Source organism: Halyomorpha halys, unplaced genomic scaffold (genome assembly GCF_000696795.3).
Source record: "Halyomorpha halys isolate HHAL.00 unplaced genomic scaffold, Hhal_1.1 Scaffold47.1, whole genome shotgun sequence".
NCBI classification, from domain to species: domain Eukaryota; kingdom Metazoa; phylum Arthropoda; class Insecta; order Hemiptera; family Pentatomidae; genus Halyomorpha; species Halyomorpha halys.
This window is the reverse complement of record NW_027114806.1, coordinates 1784865-1807422: the sequence shown is the minus strand read 5'-3', so window position 1 is coordinate 1807422 and position 22558 is coordinate 1784865. Positions and strand designations below refer to the sequence as shown.

The following is a 22558-nucleotide window of genomic DNA, read 5'->3' as shown; positions in this document are numbered from 1 at the left end:
CTAGTTTTTCTAAATATATAAGTAGTGTATTTTTTTTTTATAAAAATAAAACCATTGTCCTGTTTTCTTTTTTTTACGAATAAAAAAATATTAAATTTTTTCTATTCTAAATGTAGATTAAACAATGAATTTTAATTTCGATATGATTTTAACTATTAAAAGAGAAATGCCAAAAGTAATTGAGACATATTATAATTTTAACAAGTTGAATTTTAATGTTATTCATATGAATTAAACGATTTAAAATAAATATAGCATGGGCACCTTATTTGACTTTTAAAATTATTCATATGTAGTAAAAAATTTATAATAGTTCTAATATGCCCACCTTATTTGTCATTATTAATTTATATAAATGAATTTAAATTTAATATTTATATTGTATTTAAAAAAATAGAATTTATATTCACTGTACTGACTAACTCTATCTGTATTTGGTTTACACCCGAAACAAATAAAATATATTATTGAACCATTAAAAAATAAATGAAAGGAATAGTTTTAGAGAAAAAAAAGAAGAGAAAATTAAATTTATTAACATTATGTCTATTAGTTGATTGATGAGTATACTGTGTAATTTAGCAACCCAAATAGGTTGATACACTTAGTTTTACTACTTGTAAAATGAAAAAAAAAAAAACTTCTCTCTCTAACCAAAAATTATGATAAAGAAGAAATAAAAAATATGTCTCAAAAAATACCTCCATTCATTTCATCCCCGGAATTGGCAAACATTATTACAGCTTGTTCCAAAAGTGACTCGTAAAACCACCGATATTTGTCGAGTTTCTCCGCATAGTACATTTCTATTTTTTTCTTACTTTATGATAACCCAAAATAAGCCGGGTCTTCAGCACTTCGTAACCATAGTGTACAAGAGATCGGCACTGTATGATCCACACCTAAGCAGAAAATAGAAACATGCGGCTTAGATCACGCTAACTCGCGTGGATCAGTTTTCTGTTAAATAATTAAATGAAATTAATTAAAGACATGTATTTTGCTATTTTTATAAGCACCTTTATAGGGCACATTAAACTTTTAGCGATATATCAACAATAACTATCTTGTTATATCACATGAAGTGCTTATTTTTGCGGCTCAACATTAATAAAACATCTTATGTAATTCAAGTTGATGTAATACATCTGTTTATAGATTTTAATTGGTTAAAATATGGTGGTTGATTTTTGTCAACAACTTTTTTAATTTCCTTACATAGGTCGGAGTCTGGACTCCAAATTTTTAAATACCTGGCTTTTTATAAAATATTCCAACGTCATGAAGATAGGTAAACGATTCCAGATTAGACTGATTACTTTAATTTTTTTTAATCTTTTTTTTTACCCTTGATGATTCACCATCATGAATAATAATAATAAAAATAAAGGCTTAGACAACCCGAAGGTTCGATGCCGATACCACCTATTCTCTGCATATATCTGTCTAGTGACGCCCCTCCAAACCTAAATCTACTAAATCAGTCTTAATTTTTATTTTATCGTTTAAGAATATAGCTTCATACATATACTTCGAATATATATATATATATATTTATTTTTTTTAAATCAAAACTTTATTTAATAAAAATATATATTACAATCTGCCACAACGTTGTTGGTAATTGGTAATTGTGATAACTAATCACATTCATACAAAAATTTTGAAAATAAAATAAAATATGAATAAAAATAAATGGAAAAAAATGTACATAAAATAAATAAAATCCCTCTCAAAATATACTCAAAATACTGAAGGGGAAAAAATGAACATAATCAAACTATGTACATAAAACAAAAAAATAATAATAACAAATTTTAATAAATAAAATCTTTCTCAAAATATATATTACCTAAAGAAAAAATTAACATAAACAAACTATGTACATAAAACAAAAAATAATAATAAAAATTTTTAAAAAATAAACTAAAAAGTAATCATTATATTTATACTTATATGCAGTATTTACACTATCGTCCTGAGGATTCCTGAACCCACTCATTCCCAACGTATGTGGGGTAGAGCATGGCTCTTAGAGATCCCAGTGCATCCCTTTGAGATCCCCTAGTGGCTAATTAATAAATTGTTAGACTGGTTACTTAAAGTTGATTAATGTCAGAAGTTGAAATATCTTATTATATAAGCATAAATCTAGTACTGTAGAATCCCGCTTATTTGTCCTGACCGGGACCGAGATATCGACGATAAACGAGGAGTGTGTACAAAAAATAAACTTCAATATTAATTAAACTCACCTATTAGGTAATAATTAAAAGAAAAAACTGAATATATTCGTGATATTTATCTTAACATAATTTAAATAAAATTTCGTTTGACAACTTATTTAATTTTAATGCACAAACTACCTTTTGGTTTTCAATAGTGGCCACTAAGTCAGTTGGTTTGTTTTTATCGAACTTATCAACCGTCAATTTTTTCTTCAATTGCGGGTACCAACTTCATGGGTCTGGGTTGACCTCAGGAGGACTCCATAACCCAGAGGGTTGGGTAACGGCTACAGTGTAACAGAAAATAATTATCCTTTTTGCAGAAACAAATCTAAAATATCATTGTTGGTCAAAGTTGATTATAATATTTATAGTAGTTGAAGTCAGAATTTCAAAACGATCTTCAGAGTGTTAAAAAATTAAGTTATTTGATCATTTTTTATTTATATTAATTTTCTCGCCCTGCGTTGATATGTATTTTTCAAATTTAATTTATTTTTTTTTTAATAAAAGTATTTTAGCAAACATTTTTGAAGAAATTTTGATTAAACATTAAAAAATATTTGCAATGGAAACATATTAAATTTAATTTTCAACTTAATTATATTTTATGATGATAAATAATTTGCTCTGTATTTTTAAACAGATGTGTTTTATGACGTTTATATCTTACTAATGTACTAAAAAATATAACTGAGACGCTACAGAATAATCTGTACCTATTTACTAGACTGAAAGACATAAGTGAAATAATTTAAACACTTTTTCCGTTTAGCTCTTATCGCTAAGAAGTTAGTTAAACTATTATAAGCACTTTCTGAGAGATATCTGTGAACGTGCCTCTTTTTTTTATTTGCGGTGAGAAGTTAAAATAATTCTAATAACAACTTCAAACCTATAGTACAATATAATTTGATTTATTTGCGGTGCTATTTAAATAATGCTTCTCTATGTACACATCTCTATGTGTCTTGTTTCTTTGTTTTATTATTATTTAAAAATATTTACCGATTTATTCGTCTATCGGGTTTGGATGTTAAGTGGGGCTACGAACCTCAACTTCAACCAAATAAAGATTGATATGAGCATGTAAATTGGTAGTATCGGCATAGGACCTTTCAGTTTCCTTAAAAGTTATCGTTATTGTTAAAATAAAAAAGGATAGTGGAGGTTTACGAATAGAGTGAATAGGTATAATAAACATTTTAAGGTTCCCAGAATAAATCGTAAATTTTATCTTCACAAGATCATAAAATGGCACTAAATTAAACAGCTATAAAAACGTCTTTATTTACGGTTCGTTGGCGAAGTAACGGAAAATTAAATGACTTAGTGTTTAAAAAATATTGAAGGTTGTGCATTTGATGAAAACATTATTGTTCTATTATTCGTTTGTGAGCGAAAATATTTTTTCACAGTGTATGTGGAAGATCCTCCAAACTAGGGCCACCGCTCTAATGCCGCGATGTTTTATTGCTGTTTGCTGAAATCAAGAGAAAGGGTAACTCTTAAACTGAAGATTTTCATTGTCACCAATAGGTGAGCTTCTTTTGAACTAATATTTAATCGTAAAGTCGACAAGAATTGTTCTATTGGCAAGTCATTACTCATTATGAACAGTTTATTGAAGGCTCTCTGAGGTGACTAGCAAAATTTACACTTTTAATTACAGAACAAAAAATGTAAGTACAAACATTAAGATCACATTTTATTTCAATTGATTTTGTATTGTCAGAAATGTATTTTTAGAAAAAGTATCGTAAATTATAGTCGTGATCTATACTTCGATATTTTGTGTCATCTCACACCAGCTTGTGATTGTGTGACACCAACGGCAAAACCAATAAATGAATATTTTTTGTGTAATTTGTAGTTACATGGTCAGAAACAAAAATGAGATAAAAAGAATATTTACTTGCGATCTTATTGGCATTGGAGGGTTAAGTATGTTCTTCAACCGGCGGTAACATTGATGAGTTTTATGGGAGACCTCCGTTTTAAAGTTTAAATTTTTTTAACTGGAAAATTTTACTCTAAATCGCCATTTCTAGTAACTTACAAATTTTTGGAGTAAGTCACACTGATTTTCAAACTTGACAGGTGTGTTGTGTCATGATTTAAAAATGGTTAAAAGTTTGCAAATAGCCTAGTTATAGTAACTTTCCAGGTTTTTTAATTTTCAATTCGATTTTTCGTCGACGGAAATACTCGTTTTGATTCGAAATAACCAGTCTTGAAAAAAATATGTGTGTGTGTGTGAACAGCCATGCCCAAAAACGAAAAGTAGTATGAAACAGTAATTACATATTAAAGGCGGATATATCGTTGAGATGTAGCAGTAACTTTTTCGCCAAAATCGGCCGGAAGTGCTACTTTATGTAATCGATTTTTCACATTTTTGTTCTCGATTTTTTCCAAAACGGCTCCAACGATTAAACTCGTAGGATCAATGAGTAATTTCAGTGGTCTTGAATAAAAAAATACATGATAGGTTTTACCTTCATTGAAATGGTCCAGTAGGGCTTAAATGTCGAATTTTTAAAACCTTTTTCCCCAAAGTAATTTTATTTAAACATTATTTATTTGAAGAAAATAACTAGTTCTCACCGTTAGCAATAATTATAAAAGGTAAAAAAAAATATTAAAGAATTTTATGGATAAGAAGAGAGGAAAAATTCAGGTTCGAACCAGATCGAACTGGAAAAGCAGAGACCGCCCAATTTTACCCGATTTCATTTCGAATTAGTTACTTTTTTACTTTTGTATTTTTGGTAGGATAAAAATTTATATTCGTTGTTTCCCTATTACGAATTTTGAAACAGAAAAATAATATTTTTAATATTATTTTGTTTTATTAAGTTATAATTTTTTTTTTCTAAAATCACAACAATGGCGATAACTTTAGCACGAGCCCGCCAATCTAAACAAAACTTCGGGACGTAAGTTGGGTGCTAAGTGAAAATGTTATGATGAGCACCGTACCAGATAGTTTGCTGTTTAAAAAGGTCTATGTGCTTTTATCAACTGTAAAAATATTCAATTTTAACACGCCAGTATTATTTCATGCTTCAAAAAGTGAGTGATTTCTTAACAAATTAACATCAAAGAACGAGGACGGAAATGCTTATAAGAAATATTTTCTCTCTTATAAATTTGAAATCATTATAAATCCCATCAAATCACCTTTATCCTCTGTTGTAAACCTACCGACTGCCCTACAGTATTCTTTAATAATGTTGCTCTAACCTCTGTCGCACAGATCCGCTACCTTGGACTACATCTGAACAAATGACAAACCTGGAATTCTCACACAAGACTAAAAACACAGGAAACTGCAGGTCGATTTTGACTATTACAGCAATTACTAGACAAACGGTAAAGTAGGTAAACTTCCAATTCATTACAAAAGACTGATCTACACGACAGTAATAAGGCCAATCTGGGCTCTGTTTCGTAAATAATGAACAAACTAATACTATTAACTTAATGCAATTACACTGACTTGTATAATAGTAACTTGTACTTTAGTACTTTTTAACTCCTGTAATATCACTAATAGTACTTCCTATTATGAAAAATAAGTTTTAGTGTAACTAACACGTTGTTTCTATACTTGTATTTTTAACTAATACTATTAGCTTTCATTATGAAACAGGGCCACAGGGCACAGGGTACAGACACATGGAATTGAGTTTGGAGCTCCACTAAACCTTCGAATTCCTCTCGTATCCAATACTTACAATCCAAAATCCTTCATAAAATCATCAATGCTCCTTACTTTGTCTCAAATAAAATCATACATAAAGGCATCAAATCAAATAAAAACATAAATGTTCCATATGTAACCGATCTAGCCCGAACCAGATATCCTTCATTCCATTATTAATTCCGTGACCATCCATACCCACTAGTTTCTAACCTTGTTTCCTCTTCCATTCCTGACAATCCTCCGAGGTGTTTGAAAAGAAGATGGCCACGGGACCTGGTAATGTAATAACGTAATTAGAATGCTTTTTTAGTTTCTCTAAATGCCTGTATCACTCCATAATAACTTTCATCAAGTTTACTAAATGTATGATTATGTACAGTTGTAAATTTCAATGAAGATAATCTATATATACAAAATAAAAAAAAAAACATAAATGTCAGGGGAGCTGGTTATTGAAATAAATACATGTAAATAAGTTGGTAATTTATCCAAGGAGACTGTCGTGTGGCCTAGCCTAATTATTTAGAGAAATAAGAAACCGCTACTAAATATAGAATCTTGAAAACGAAAATATACATTTTACTTAATATTCTTGTCAGTCCGTATTCGAATTAGCCTCTTGAGCACGATTCCCTTCGTTCACATCAGAACTCCATTTCGGATCTACATCGAAATAATTTATTCAGCGGGCTTGAATATTTTAATAACTTTTAAAAACATAAATTGTGCTAAAGTTCCACAAGGCCCGCCCTTGAATATTTGAAACCTCTTCAGCCTAATTTGTCCTCTAATGAGATGTATTGTGATGCAGATGAATTATTTCCTGTAAGAATACATTTTAAAGCACTTCTACGTCCGGAAGTTTAAACAATAAACAAAAACTCCATCCGAAGGACGATTTTTCGCGTTTGACGGTTTCGACTCGAGTTTAATACCACAAATAAGATAAGTAAAGGGCTTATATCGGGGGGATATTACATATTTATAAAGTTACATAAACCAAACTAGTTAACATGTCGAACTCTTCCTGAGTCAAATTTAATACTACTACGTTGTACGAAGAGTAGGGGCTATCTAAAAATTTTCTCTCCAACGAGATCAGACATAAGTCCATTGCCTTCATCAAGAGTTCTAATCCGTAATGAATTAAACGGACCCTTTTAATAGTAAATTCCAGTATTTCAATCCTGTATTGTGAATATTTATGTGTCTTCAGCTCGTTTAAGATTAGATATGTTTCGATGTATTATTATTATGTATGCTATGTTTTGATGTATTAATTATTATCGATATTTTAAAAGTCTTTGTGGAATGGTAAAAACAGATGGAAAAATTGTTTTTACCCCAGGAGTGACGAGGGTCAGAAAAGGATAAGCACCTGTCAATGCAAAGAGACTTTTCCCAAAGGTTAAATGGATACCAGTTGTTTAAGGGTCAAAACCCATTAGCCAGGTATCTAGAGGGAAGTCGAATACAGTTTGAACCTGTGCCAAACACTCCTAACCTCTTGTAACTTATTCTTCTTGGGCGTGGCTAATGATAGCCAATGAGAAATAAGATTCCAAAAAGGTGACACCCCTAAGAACAAGTGGGGGACAGAAGACTTAGGACTGGAAATCAGAGAAGGGGGTACAGGACACAGAAGACAGAGCTGCATAAGGGGCAGACCGAAGGGGGCGCATTCGACGAGAAGGGCTAATCAGATCTAGAACTGCATAGCAATCATTACACACCACGGCATGCATCACCCAACTCAGCAGTTATTTATTGATATTAGGTAACAATTTAATGTAATTCATATTTTAAGTCAAACCATATTTATCTGAATCATTCAATCATTTTATAATTTCATTTAATCATATCACCGCAATCATTTTATAAATCATGTAAATAAATACTTTGTCCTTTATGTAGTTTATGTACTATTACATTACCCAATACCACCCCTTATTATATTATATATATTTTCAATGGTAACGATATGTTATAAATACAAAGATATACAATTGTTAAACTGGTAAACACGAAAGGCATTGGAAAGGAATTCAATAATAATAATAGTTTTGCAGGACTCAAAGAATCTTAATTAATAAATATTTATATTTGTTATACCATCAGCAATTCTCCTGGCATCCCGATCGACGACAGAAATACATAGTGCTATGATTAATCCCTGTGATATTCCAACTTAAAAAGGACGGAATGAGATTTTTAAGTGACGGAAAATCAGTTGATTACATTTTTACTTGACCGAAGTAATGGGAATTCGGAATTTGTTTTTAGCCAATGCGTCAGGGTGTCGTGTTTAATTACAAATTTAAACAATTAGTAGGAGTATTAATTATATATCAAGTGTTTGTGATTTGTAGAGAAGATGAACTCATCATTGGTATACTTATCTACGAATATTATTATTTTCAAGTAGTGAAAGGTGACAAAATGCGTGTATTGGAAATAAAGTATTTATAGCTAATGACAAATGTTTATGTCGCAGTTGGAAAACAGATTCATCTAAACATATCTTGTTGTTATATTACCGAATTTCAATAACTTAACTGAAAATTTCACTGCCAAATAAAGTGTCATGGCTCCTAAATGAAATATTTAGTACTGTCATAAAACGTTTTTTCAATATGTTAAGGGAACTCTAAGCAGTACGCTGGAATGACAATCATTCAAAAGCCAGACTGACGTAACTAACTTGACACTATCAGTCAGATTGATGGTTTGTGAAATGTCTCTTACGATCCATAATCAACGGAAAGTAAACAAGCTTTTTATGTAATTATTTTTGTATTCATCTGCAAAAATAAAGTGAAAAAATCGGTATATACGAAGCACAAACCCTCAACGTTTCAGAAGATCCCCACTTAAAATTTTGAGCGATTGGATTTCAAAATTTTCTCGGTAATCCATTTAGTACGTGAGCTCAAAAGGAGAAAATAGGTAGGTATTTAATCCCAACTTTTGATTACTTTAATGAAAAATATGTATAATTTATAAGTGTGCCAAGTATAAAGCTAGTTTAATGTACCATTAATGGTGCATGACGTTTATCTTCTTAGGAGTGATATTTTTCATAATATTGCGAAAATAAATGCACGGAACGTTAATTTCAAGTTGCTCCCACGAAATTTTTGATTTATGAAAAATATTTCTCTGGAACTACTAGACGTACAGATGTCTACCATTACTTAAATTAAACATTAAACATTCAATAATATTGCGAAAAGTACTACTCATATGAAGAAAAACGACATACACTACTTGATGCCTCATTAAACTAGTTTTAATATGAGTGCTAATCTGTACGTCGAATCGTTCCTGAGTATTTATTTTTCTAAATAAATTCCCTAACTACTGATTTTTTAGCCCATTTTTAATTAAATGTTGCTTTTAAAATATCTATTCAACGTAAACAGTTCTATTAGGACTCATATTTTAGTTAATATACTCTACTTTAAATAATGTTATATTAGCTTTTCTAGTTTTGTAGGATGTTTTAAAAATATGGAGTTCTGGATGAAAAAATCCTTTTTAACGTTTGTAACAACCGCCATGTTTTATACCCCCTCACTATACTTGGCAGTCTCATCAATTTTGGCTTGTAATTATACATAATTTTCATTAATGTAATATAAAATTGGGGTGAAATAACTGACTTTTTCTCCTCTTGGACTCTTGTACTATGTATTATTACCTTCGATCAATCTGAACGTCCATTTTTGTTTTACTGTCATTCCGATTGAACATGTGGAGGTCCTATAAGATGAAAAATGACAAATGAAAAAATGTGAAATAGTCAACAGTGAATATTTTAAGAATCGGAACACGTATTTTCAATAAAAAAAAATATTTCAAACTTTTGGTATAGATTTTTTTTTCTTTATACCATTTATAGAAACAACTGAGTATATATAAATTTTTTATTTATGCATAAAAAATTCCGAACGTTATAAAAGGTAACAATAAACGTATTGAAGAAACGATACGAGAAATTTCTAATGAACACCTTATGAGAAACGAAATGGCACTTTCAGACCGCCGTCAATGGCTAGTTGCACACCTTTTCATTGGAAAGCCTTTGGTTGTAAGCCAACAGCGTAAACCCATTTATCTGAGAGAACTGGCTGTGTAGGAATCGAAAGTGGGTAGCGACCTCCTCTGTCCAGCCTGAGCAAACCTTTGTCCACTCAAGGAGGTCTAAAAATGGATACCAATAAGGTCCCACGAGATCATTACCTTTTTAGTTTTTGGGGAGAAAAAATGATATTGCAAATTACAACACAATGGTATATTATTGTAATTAATTATTTGTTATATAATAGTAAATAACAATATATCTGGCATGCCTATTCACTACTTCGGTGATTTGAGTTCAAACTCTAATAAAAACATTGCCTGGATTTTCAATCATATTGGTTCAATTAAGATCTTTGTTTGCATTTTATCTAGAATGAGGCATATAAGCACCTGAAATGTAAAAGGGGACATGCAGTTTTAAAGTCGTTTCAAAAGCTTATATAACGGAATTAGCCCCAAAACATTTTAAAAATATGGTTATATTTTCCAAGTTCAACGTGGAGTTTCTTTGGTGATTTCGGATTTTAATTACCTTTTATATAATTAATGACATTGACCTTTAAGAAAAGAATCAAAGAAGATAAGAATCTATATACATTTTTTATAATTATATATATATTTTTTAAAATAGGAGGCTGCTGATAACATGTTCCGAGGATTATCATAGGGAGACTTGAAACTTAGGCGCCACATTTCAAAATAATTAGATCGATAGTTTTGGAGAAAAGTCGCTGACGAAGTATTTTTTTTCTTTCGATTTTTGAAGAGTATATATTTTGAAACGTAAATCTCAACAGGGGTTAGGTTATTTTTTTTCTGATCGATCAAAAAAATGCATTACTAAAAATAATAAATAGAAAATATTAGTGGTAAAAATCAATTTTTCTAGATCTTTGATTGACCGTAAGTGAGATATAAAAGGCAGATGGTCCAGGTGCGGTCAGGATAACCGAATTTACTATTTGAATTTGACCATTTATGTTATTCTGACTGCACCCAGACCTTATATCTTTTATAAAAATCAGTTTTGTTTAAGGATCACCATTAACCATCACGAAAAACCTCGCTGTAAAAAAAACATCATATTTTTAAATGACAATTTAAGTTTTTAATAAAATCAAAAAGGGAAAGGTTTAACACTGATTGCTTCTGATCTAAACGATACTCGGAATATCATTTCGACTCATTATCTCACATTAGTAAGAAACCTGATTCTATGATTTTGAAATCGTATAAATTTAAAGATTTGGAAGGACACCTGCTACGCCGTTACGTCATTAATTGTGCCAATTAAACTAATGCTGATGAATAATAAACTTAGGCATAATCATGGGAACTAAATATAGAGTATACCTCATATTGGATCATTATTTTAAAAATAATACCCTAACGATATTATAATTGCTTAAATGATCTATAAATAGAACTGGAACCCATACGAAAAGCATTCACTGGCCTCAATCGTCAAATTTGAAACCTGCTACAGCTGCGTGATTAATATTGGGTTATCCCTGCTCAGAAAACCATAAAAATAGTTTTAAAATAACTGTACGTTTTGGCTAAAAATACGAAATGATCCGTTCAGGGCTAGAAATAGAGCCATATTATAATAATTTTAATTATTTTAAAAGGAATAGTACAAAATTGAATGGAAAAAAATCGTTAAAAATAAGTACTGCAAGATTGTTGATTGGCCGTGTGAATAAATGAATGGAATATGGTCCGGGTGCGGTAAAAAAAAAAACTCAAATAGTAGAATTATACTATTTTATTGAGCCAACGTTTCGCCCCACGTTGCAGGGCTTCGTCAGGGCTGTTTTGGCGGCAGTCAAAAATAAAGTGTTTTTTTGAACGCACTCGGACCATATTCCATTCATCGTTAAAAATAAGTATATTTCGTTCTTCTTATATGCTGAATGATTTATGAATCATTGATAATACCTAAAATGTATATGTTGCTACGAATTTTAATGCTAATGGTAAAGCTTTGTCGAGTCCAAAGGGTCTATTCCGATCTTACCGAAAATCACAATAAATTACCGTTGAACTCCTCCGAAATCTAAATGTACCCGATCGGACTAAACAAACTCTTCCCATGTACGCCTTGGTGTACCCCTCAGATGTTAATGCGAGAATAAATATGAGTTCTTAACCCAATCCAAAACTTTAGTAAGTTCATCACATGTGTTTTCCTGACAATATTTTGCAATTTATTTTGTCACAGCTATAGGTATCCATTTTAGAAAATGTAAAAATAAATTTAAAGTGTTCATTTAAAAATTTTTACGAACTATTTGAATGTTAGCTATTATTTTTATTTATTTATTTATTAAAATTTACAATTCAACTTCTTTTTTTTAAAATAAACAATTACAGTGCTTATTTTTTTTAGAAAAAAAAATGTTTTTGTCTCATCTAGAAATGTTTTATTGTCTAACAATAAATTAATAATTTTAATAATTAATAATTTAATATAGTTAGTAATAGCTTTAATATACTTAACATACCAAAGACCGGGTACTCACACATAGGATGTCTCAACGTATAATGAGTCGTATAGTTAGGTCTAGTCTAAACAACTGCTATCAAAAGAACAAAATATGCGAAAAGTTAACAACAATCTTCATATTCATAGAAGTGTAGGATAAGAATGACTAAGAAACAGTTTACTCAACACCTCTATAGTGTGATTGTATAAACTAATTGATTATGTTATGACGCGGATTCCTTTCAGGAAATAATTAAACGATATTACATCTTAGCCCTATCAAAACATGAGATAAGAAAATAAAAGAAAGGCTGGGATCCAGTTCGGTACTCACCTTTTTCAGTTTATGTTTCTTCTCCCGAGCTGTCCTGTAAAAAGTAAAAACAATGAATTAGAATAGTGCCAACATTGCTTAGAACTGTTACAGAAAGGAACGGAAAAAAAAAACAAATAATTGCCAGGATTGCAAATACTGCAGTTTTCATCCAGGTTACACAACTCGATTTCCATCTGGCAGATCAGTTTAATTGTCATTGCGTCACTTTGTCTAACCGCATAATGTGATCGAAGAAATGCAATGAAAATGTAGCAGTTGTCGTAACAGTTACTGTTCGCTATAACTCATTAATTATAATTGAAATAAAACACCATTGTCAATTATTCTAATTTTGGATTAAAGTTAGATTTTAATCGTTACATAACGTAACTGATTCAAGGAACGGGCGAATATGGGACATGGGGCGTCTAATGAATGGATTGAAGCTGAACAAGAAAACTGTCAAATTTAGAAAACTGTTTTTGTTTATCGAGTGAATCATCCATCACATTATTGCGGCTATAAAGCAATATAGAAGAGAGTCTGAAGATAAGAATGATTCAGTGTAATCTCCTAAATCTGAGAAGAAAGATTATGGCTATTTGTATAAACATAAACGTATTTGATGAATATCTGAAGAGCCTCTTTCACGCTAAGAAGACATTACTCATTGATAAGGCTGATGTATGGTGTCCACGGTAGCACAAAGGAGCCAGATCCCTCTCGCCCGGACTCTTTCGAAACGTTCTTGCGGAACAGTCACAGAAATTTTCTGGTTAAACAAAAACGTGCTGTTGGAAAGTAGAGGTTTTACCTTGCTCCGGTTCACTTTTACTTTCTGCTAAGGTTCCTCAAGCCGGTGGAATTCATTTGGCGAAAGATAGGAATATTGTGAGACCCCCGAGAAAAACAAACCGAAGATTTGGGATAAAGGAAATATAATATTATATGTATACGTATATTTGAGGATCTTGAAAAAAGTTATTAATATATATGTACGTAAATTAATATCGTTGAAAATCATAAAGTAAAATACTGGAAGATTATTGATTGACCGTGTGTATAGATGAATGGAATATGGTCCGAGTGCGGTAAAAAAAAGCTCAAATAGTAGATAATTATACTATTTTATTGAGCCAACGTTTCGGCCTACGTTGCAGGGCTTCGTCAGGGCTAAAAAAGATACAAACACTATAGTTACAAAAAGGAAAAAAAGAAAAATTAAAGGTTGTAAATAGTAAATGAAAAGGGTAATAGTAACAGATAGATAAGAGAAGAAATATTAAAGAAAGTACAAATAAAGAGATGAAAAAAGAAAAAAAATACAAATCAAATGATGAGACAGAGTGCATACCTGTTTTGACGGCAGTCAAAAACAAAGTGACGGAAAAAAATAAAATACTTTTTTACTATGTTTACTTACAATTATTTTCGTTATTGTGGCATAACTGCCGTCCCCACTTCTCCCAATACCAACCGTCACTTTGTTTTTGACTGCCGTCAAAACAGGTATACATTCTGTCTCATCATTTGATTTGTATTTTTTTTTTCTTTTTTCATATCTTTATTTGTATTTTCTTTAATAATTCTTCTCTTATCTATCTGTTACTATTACCCTTTTCATTTACTATTTATAACCTTTAATTTTTCTTATTATATCTTACTTTTTTACATTTTATACCCCTGTTATTTTACACTTATGTTTTTTATATTTTTCCTTTTTGTAACTATAGTGTTTGTATCTTTTTTAGCCCTGACGAAGCCCTGCAACGTGGGGCGAAACGTTGGCTCAATAAAATAGTATAATTATCTACTATTTGAGTTTTTTTTTACCGCACCCGGAGCATATTCCATTCATAAAGTAAAATATTTTTCCAAGTATTAATAAATTAAGTATTTGATTAGAAACATAATTCAATGACACCAGAAAAAAACGAAGTGTGGGAGGGTTGCGCTCTTATAGTACCTCGGTGTATCCGGTATCTGGGTTTACAAAATGTTCCTCGAAAACCTGAAACAAAGTCCTAAAAACAGCAGTTGTTGCCCCTCAGTTTATAAGAAATAGTCAGCTACTTTATGACTTTCTAAATGATATCAATGTATAAATTAACAAAAAAATGTTTTATAAAGTTTCCTTCCCAATTACACGCTTCCGAGGTCCAGTAACGTACATCCCCTAGGTACTTAAACTTCATGCCGCTGACAGAAACCCAGGCATGTACAAGATAAGATAAGATATGAGCTCTCTATCTATTTTTCTATTATTATTTTTTGTTTATTAGTATATAAGTTTTATTAGTTTACAAGTCAGTTATTAATGTTATAAATACTAATTGCTTTTGTTTATTAATTTTATATTTTCAATAACATTATTTATATTTTTATGCTGTTAATATAAAAAATATATCTATATCGCTACAACTTATGAAAAGTTTGGGGGTCCATTACTTTTTTGGGAAGTAGTGTTACAAAGCGACGATTTTGTAAGGGAAGTGATTTGTTCAGAATCATGCTCATCATGCATCACCGGTCAGATATTTCCACAATTAAGGGTACTCACTTTATGAGGCCAGGTGGACCCCGAAGGGCACCCAAACACACAGGGTTGACTCACGGCTAAACTGACAATAAATAATTAACTGCCACAGCAAGATTCAAATCCGGATGCTTGGAGTTAGGAGCACGGTACCTTGCCACCCGTTCTCTATATGTTTTTAATATATATATTAATTTTTACTTATTTTTCTTTGTAATTTAAAATTATTCAACTCTTATAACATATAATATAAGTAGTTAGGGCTGTCTTTTCCAGACAATATAGCGCCACATTTTTAACTGTAAAATTAAATTGTTATGACTGACTTGTATGGCCTTCTAGCCCAATCTGGTATAAACATAAAAATAATGAGACAAATATGTTTCTTTTGTAACTTCATTAACAATGTTTTAAAAATTTTGATAGTTTCATCTGCTAGTTTTTTCTTGCCTATTTTTTAGCGCTTTTAGTTTTCAGTGTGTATAAAAAGAACTTACTGGCAGTGCGTTCGAGTTGCTTAGGATTTTGTGGATATCTAATGTGAATGCCAGATTTTCAAATATTACAAAAAAAAAAAAAAAAAGAGAAAAAAAAATTAAATTAAAATTTACAGTATATTTTCACATTTACTTTGCACTATTTTTTTCCTTTTTTTCCTACCTATTAAACCAATCTAAGGATTCAAATTGTGGCGATATTTTAATTTTTCTTTTAGCTCGACAAGGGTACTTTCAATTTTTTTTTAAGTTTGGGATCTGCTGTTCATAACATCCCTCGCCCTTGGTTTCTGAGTGAATATTAGAAATAATTTGTTTTTTTTTACGAATGGTATAGTGCATGGAATATTAAAATTTCTTTATAATATGTTGAGCATTGGTGTGAGTGAAAATAAGAAAAACAGGAAAATTTCAGTCTCGTTCATTCTTCACAAGAGATCAAGATGGTAATTATCGTTCTGAAGGGAATTTTGTTTATTGTTAAACATCTTTGCCAAATGGAGAGTTAAAATAAATTATATTTTAGACGCTCATTGTTTTTAATTTTATTTAAAATCGTATTTCGTGAAAATAAAGCAAATAACGTTGACATGATCCCGTGAAATGCAAATTTCATCCTTCAACTAGCAGCGAGGTTCCGAAGAACATGTATATTTTCATGCACATTAAAAAATGTAAAAATGCATCATTTTCGTAGAAATCATATACATCTTAACCCTGTGCAGCATTTTTAATTCTTTAAAAACTGAAATTCTTTTCCTGTGGGAATAAACCGTGTAAGGAGTTAGAAAATAGTAGCATTTCGTTGTTTCGTCAGTTGTATGAGGGTTTCATGTTGGACGCTCGTTCATATGAAGTACTAGGATGTGGGTCATGTGACAGGATAAGAGAAACGTTATTAAAGAAAACTAGAGGACACGATATCATAGGTTAACGACGAAGGGATAGAAATATTCGTCGCTCAATACCAATACATCAATTACATCTTGATCCTTTGGATTTGTTGATCATTATTAACACAACATTCCTACGCTCATTATTAAAATTCAAATAAAAGTTATGGGATGGGTAAGGATTACATAACAGTTAGAAATCACTAACCTACCGGTTTAGTTTCCTAATCAGTTCTAGAGAGGTATTAACAAGCGGAATGTTAGATAATGATTTTATCTACAGAACGGGCAGTTGAATTAATTTAAAAACTCTGTTGTGTCTCCTCGCCTTATCTGGGTAATGACTCCTCTTTCTCTGGACGCTTAGAAACAAAAATTTAAATATGAAGGTGGACATCTCTTTGAGAGATAATAAGGGATCCAAAACTGATTGGCGTTCTTTGGCATTTGAAAATTAATGTAAGTAAAGACAGTAACCGTCATTTGTGACAATTTTACAAAATTTCCTTGGTATAAGACAGGTACTTCTTTGGTCTTGAAGGTACCTAATTTTATTACACAACACGAGATAAAAATAAATTAATCCTGGAGTCAGCATTCATGGACTGTTTTATTTGACTTAATAATTGGAAACTTCGTATAAAATGATTTTCATAAAATGCTAAATATTTTACTTCCCGGGTTCAAACAAAATATATTGGGCAGATATCTGTGCTACAGGCACACTTTTGAAACAATCAATCCGGAATGATGTTATGGAGTGTGCCAAATAAAATATTTTTTGCATTTTATGAAAATACTTAAGGATTTTAGAGGATGCTAAATACGAATTTGACTTGCTTTTTCTCACATAAATCTTTTTTGGCCTACTATAAAGAAATTTGTGTTTTGTATACATTTAATACAATAGACAATATTATCCCACAATACCCTAGTAAGGACACAATGTTTTATTCAAAATTTTTGGCTTTGACTTTTTTTGAAACTTGCAATAATTTCAACATTATTCTACTAATCTAAACAAAAGGTGGGTTCAGGATATTGTAAATTGTATGAAACTGTACAAACCGGACCTTTTTAAACAAATTACAACCGGATATATATATAATAAAATGTAAAAGGTTTTTCTATATTTGAGACAACGTTTTGTCCATTATAAAGGTAAAAAATCAAAAACAGTATGAAAATGGGTTGGAAGAGCGAAAAGTCAGTTGTAGTTTGGGATAACATTTTAAGGAGTTATGAATTTATTTCGTGAATGCAGTACATCGGCAGAAAAAAAAGTATCAATCAAAAATCAAACACAAAAATTTCTAATTTCTTATTTAAATGAAAATTGATATTTTAGAGTTCAAAAAACGAATCTAAAACTAATAAAAAATGTTTCATGATTACTTTGCGTCTTCTTTTTTTTTGTATTTTTTAAATATATTTAAACTCATTTAATACAATTAACAATCTTTTGTTCTTAATATACACGAAAAACTAATTCATATATAATAACCATTAGATAAATAAAGAACCTGAATATGGCAAAGAGCAATATAACTAATTTCTGAAAGTGTGTAAAATATTTTTTACATGAAATCCTCGGACACATGACTAATATTATTCGAACTAGTATCACAAAAAAATTTTTATTGAAATCGGTAATACAGCGTGCATAAGCTCCCCTTGTAAGTACTACATTAGGAAGAAGACATTATCTCAAATTGATCTGTTTTAACAGTTTTAAATTTTAGCTTAGGAAATGTGACATTGTTTCATTTACATCTGAGGTACGGATTTATTCTTTAAAATAACTTCATTTACATTGTGGCTTGTAAATAACGGTTTATCTTGAAGTTTCAACAGAAAGCAGGTGTCGACAACGTGATCTCGACAACATCTGACTTCTAGTAATTGTGGTCCAAGAAAAATAAAATTATTACACAAAGAAATCTTTTCTAAGAATCATAACTGAAATTATAATACATGGACATTTTGAATAACTTCAACCCTCTTCTCTTTTTTTTCCTTATTACTTTATTGATTTTATTCTTCTCATCAAATAATTTTTTTAAATTATTGCTTTATCGATACATATCTGGTATTTCTAATGATGTCCTTTCGTTCCTCTAATCTATTACACCGTTTTTGATGAACTTAAACAATGTTGCATAAAATACTGAAATAAAAGAACTCGAATAGTTCCGAGAAAAATAAAAACTTCAGAAAATTTCTGAATAAGCTTTTTTGGAACGTGAATGCATTAGTTTAACTAACGAACTAAAATTTAATAAACTAGGTCAAAACTAATGTTTACTTTTTTAACACTTAAGGAAGTGCGTGAGTAATACGAATCAAGGTGAAAAGAACCAGCAGGGATAGCTGCCAAAGAGATTTTTGGCGACAACCTCTGATCTGTTGATGTTTCTCCGGTCGGGAATGTAGTCTGTGACATTCTGAAGGAAAACCACTTACCGTACGTACTCTGTCCTTGGTGGCTGCAAAACAGAAGCCCTACAAGCAATATCAACTCGATATTTTAAGTCCATATTCTCATATTGACGAAAAATAAAACTAGAACGAATTCAAAATTCATTTTTCGTTAAATTATGAATAAATCGACAGTATAGAGCTGAATACCGCTTATCCGTCACAGGGGCACTAATCCGGATAATAATATCGCCGCTAAATCCGGAGTGTGTATAAGAAAAACTTCCAGTATAAATTTAACTCATATAGTATATAAAAATTTAAATACAATACAAAACTTTAAATGTGTGTGGGTGACATGTATATTAATATGTGATGTAGGAAATTAAATTTAGTCGGGCAATTTAAAACAAAAAAAAAATCTTTAGATACATCATTTCATTTATTGGTACAATTTTTATTGATACTATTGTTTATTGAATTATTTTTTCGCAGTACTTTATTTATTTATTTATATCGCAGGTTACTGTGCTGGGTTTTGCTAGGAGCTAAACATGTAGATTAATTATGTTGTAATTTCTGATTTAATATGTAATATTTTAATATTATAAGATAGGATTAATATCAAAGGATATAGCTACATTACATTATTGTGTGTTTTTTCATTGTCACATCCGATTTAGTAAGCTTACCAATTATCTATAGAGATATTTATTTTCGTTTTATTATATTTCGTTTACAATATTAGTTCAAATTTATCGAAATACTATTAGTACTACTATTTATTTCCAACCACAAGTAAATTATAACCGTTAAAAAAAAACAAAGAAAAAAAGAAAAAAAACGATATTAAATTAAAAAGTGGTATATAGTTACATTCCAAGTTTATTTGAAAATAACAAATGATAAAAACAATTGATAGACCAAATATGTTCATGTGTATAATTAAGAAAAATAAATTGCCGAAATGTACTTTTTTTTCACGCCACAAGAAATAGGCAATTTTTTAGTTTTCCCTCTCACGGCCCAATATATGTTGACTTTTGCCGTAAGTTGGTTTAAATATTGCTGTATATTCTTTAGGCCTATTCACATCAAAATGTGTGTATATCACCCACGTTGCATTGAGGGCAAGTTCGGGAGTGTGATGCCTATCCGATGGAGGTATTTTTGGAGATCATGTCACTAGGAGGAAACAACCCACCCCCTCAGCTTCGCTAAGATTGTCGGGATTCGTTCATCATTATCCAATAGGTGCTCCCACTTGTTACTTTGTGCTTGAACTTTGTGTGAAGCATTTGTTTTGTCTTTGTGATAAGAACATGTACTGGATTTAGCAGTTCTGTTAGAAATTGGTTGAACAGACTGATTCTCCACTCACAACCGAGCTTAGCTAACTTGTCAGCTTGTTCTTTGCCACGTAAACTAAAATGGACTGGTATCCACTACTGAGCTATAGTCCTTCCTTTCTTTTTATTATAACAGTCATGGTCCTTCACTTTTCTTCAGTGGGTATCTCTGCAATACCAATTCTTCTTAGTTGTATGACTTGGCATCAATTCAAATATTCATTTTATATTAATTCTGATATCCCTTACTTTTATTATTTTAAATTGCACTTGTGTATTACGGCGAAATACACTAGAAACATTGATATTGTAAAAAAAAAAAAATAGGCTAATTTTTTGTGTCTGATAAAAAAAACCTAATGAGTATAATTACAAACGTATGATTAATTAATTATTATCTTATAGAATTTTAATTTGTCTAAATAAGCTTGCATTTCAGAAGTGGATTAATTTACTTTTCATAGACAACTCCTGAATTATATGCATTTAAAATCAAAATTGGGTTTCATAATACCACCTTGCTATTATAGTGCTATTACATTTTTATTATTTTTTTTTTTATACGTTTTAAGTATCATCTAGACCTTGCTAGTAATTTGTTTACTTGGATCTTGTTACTTCTTTTGGAATTTTATTTGATGTCAAATATTGAATGGAATAATACGATTCATATGAATTAAAATACTAATAAAGTGCGCAAAAAACAGTGACATTGCTAAAGCATTAGTGAGTAGTTGACTACCTCTCGAGATCGTAGTTAATTTAAACGCTCAATTAAGTAATGGGTTCTTCTAGGAATCTGTATTAACATTTACACATAACTTGAAGGTACTTCCTGATTGGAGGAATGCATGTTGTCCATATCTATCAGTTGCACGTCATTTTGTTTTATCTCAATTTAATTAAAATAATTCTATAATTTATAGCGATTAAGATATATTAATAATTATAGGGTGCCGAGGAGGTAGGGCACCGGTGGGGGTAGCGACATTGGCATAAATGCACAGATTGAGGATATTATTCTCTCCGGTCCTTGAGGTATTTGCATACGTACACGGCGGTGCCACTCATAAAGATTCCTTCTGCGGTGGAGTTTCCCCGGACCGACCTTCTGCCAGCTCTCTTAATAAGGCTCCGGTCTCTTTAGCAAATCTCCGATAATTGCACCTGCATCGCGGCCTGCTAAACTTGGAGCAGTAACTGTCGGGATTTTATCTTCACTTAATTGGAACGAATCAATAATTCATGTGAGAGATATGAAATCGTTACAAATGGATAATTTAATTTATTATAGTTATTAAAGGCGAGAACGGCCTGTAATTGTGGTTAATGCGTTTCGGAACAGTATTTTTTAAATTAATTCAATGCCGTTTTGAAACATAAATATTGACCTTCTGGTAATTGAACAGTTCTGAGTTTTATCATGCAATCATTCTTAGTAATATCATCGGTACTGAAGAATATATACTTTACATGCAGGTGACGGCATTTTCTTTTTAAATACAGCAGATACATTTACGTGTATTTAAGTTATTTTTTGGAGACTAAATGCCAGAGAGAAAAACATTTGTGCTTCCCAACTACATTGAATTGTCTCATACACAGGCATACTTATGTATTATGAGTAAAGCACAATTTTTTTTTAATCCTATTAATATAAATAGTCACAGGATAATTTTTTTTAAATTGCCACATTATATAAATTTCTGCATTATGTACTAAATCATACATGATTTATGTTTTATTGTTTATTATTTCTTCCCTCACACATTTTAATTTTTTTTTCTAACTTTTTATCGTTCTATAAATGTGTTTAATTTTTCCAATAATTAAATCCTAAAGATTTTTTTTTTTTGTAAATTGCAAAATTTACAAAAAAAAAAACTATTAACAATCTATTAATATAAAAAAAACACTCTAACACATGCATAACAAAGATTATAATAAAATAAACAGGTATATTAAACTGAAAGTAATAAATATAAAATTAACAATATATGTAATATTTATAATTAACATATATTTAATATGTTAATTATAT

The 22558-nt window shown here is 30.5% G+C and overlaps 1 protein-coding gene across 2 annotated transcripts in view; it reads right to left on the bottom strand.

Moving 5' to 3' along the window:
• LOC106689715 (UNC93-like protein) overlaps positions 1–22558 on the bottom strand; it is a 230167-nt gene that overhangs the window by 134901 nt on the left and 72708 nt on the right. For both annotated transcript variants that reach the window (XM_014434865.3, XM_067051915.1), the window contains exon 3: positions 12843–12876. The gene's annotated coding sequence lies outside the window, so the exon portion shown is untranslated. The remainder of the gene's footprint in view (positions 1–12842; positions 12877–22558) is intronic.